The sequence below is a fragment of the Dipteris shenzhenensis genome, chromosome 11, assembly GCF_047967505.1.
Source record: "Dipteris shenzhenensis isolate YYH24624 ecotype China chromosome 11, Dip_SZ_1.0, whole genome shotgun sequence".
Lineage (NCBI taxonomy): Eukaryota > Viridiplantae > Streptophyta > Polypodiopsida > Gleicheniales > Dipteridaceae > Dipteris > Dipteris shenzhenensis.
Window position 1 is genome coordinate 8,000,926 of NC_141606.1, and position 966 is coordinate 8,001,891.

At 37.1% G+C, this 966-nt stretch overlaps 1 long non-coding RNA gene across 1 annotated transcript; it reads right to left on the minus strand.

Annotated features, from left to right (window-relative positions):
* Nucleotides 1-207: 207 nt before the first annotated feature.
* LOC147896572 (uncharacterized) lies at nt 208-725 on the minus strand. Its single transcript, XR_015541825.1, has 2 exons — nt 513-725; nt 208-464 (listed from the first exon to the last, which is right to left on the minus strand). It is a non-coding gene; the product is annotated as an uncharacterized LOC147896572 (long non-coding RNA).
* Between the last annotated feature and the right edge of the window lie 241 nt (nt 726-966).

The window sequence follows — 966 nt, forward strand, 5'->3', positions numbered from 1 at the left end:
TAAAATTGCCAATCTAGAGCCCATGGTATGATTAAAGAAAAAAAATGTAACTATTATAACAAGAAAACATCTTGGAACACTCTTTTGGAGGGATGAGGATGTGAAGGACCTTCAACTCATTGGATTCCTTATCACATGATTTCTATATGAAATGCATTGGAACATTTTCACATGCACCGTTCACAAGACCTACACACCCATGTCATCTACAAAAGCAAAGTTTAATATTAACTTCATTCCTTACACACACTCTCGCTTCATACCACCTTGGTAGCATGGAGAGTGAGTTATAGTGCTTTTCAAGAGAAAGCATAAATACAACATACACTTTGTCCGAATGTAGACTTACCATGTGAGTAGAAGCCATACATGATTGAGGCTGGCAAGAAAGGTTTTAACTCAACTCTTATCATAGATGGTCTATAGGACTTGATTGTAAGCAAGAATATAAATACTATATAAAGCTTATTCCCATCTACTATTCTAAGCAAGAATATAAATACTATATAAACCTTATATAAGTACATCAAAATCCTCGAGTGGAGGCAACAACCAGTAATCCCAATTGAGGGTCTACCAAAATCGGAAGTTTGCACCCGATTTTACATCTCATCTTTCATTAGCCCAAATAGTTCATTCAAAAGTTCTTTACATCCTTACCTGCAGATTTTTCGGTTGGCTCCAACATTTCTTTAGGTCTTAAGTTGCATTGCTAACTATTACCTGCCTGCACTACAAGGCATAGGCCATTTTCCGATGGAAATACCGACACTTTTTACGTTAAATTTTTTTTTTTTTCACGGGCGCAAAGGTCGCTATAAAAGTCGTTAAAATCGTCGAAAAAGGAGCGTCGCTATGAACCGTCACTATATAGCGACGCTGTTAATCATCACTATATAGCAACGATGCAAACATCGCTATATAGCGACACTGTTAATCGTCGCTATATAGCGACACTGGTAAACG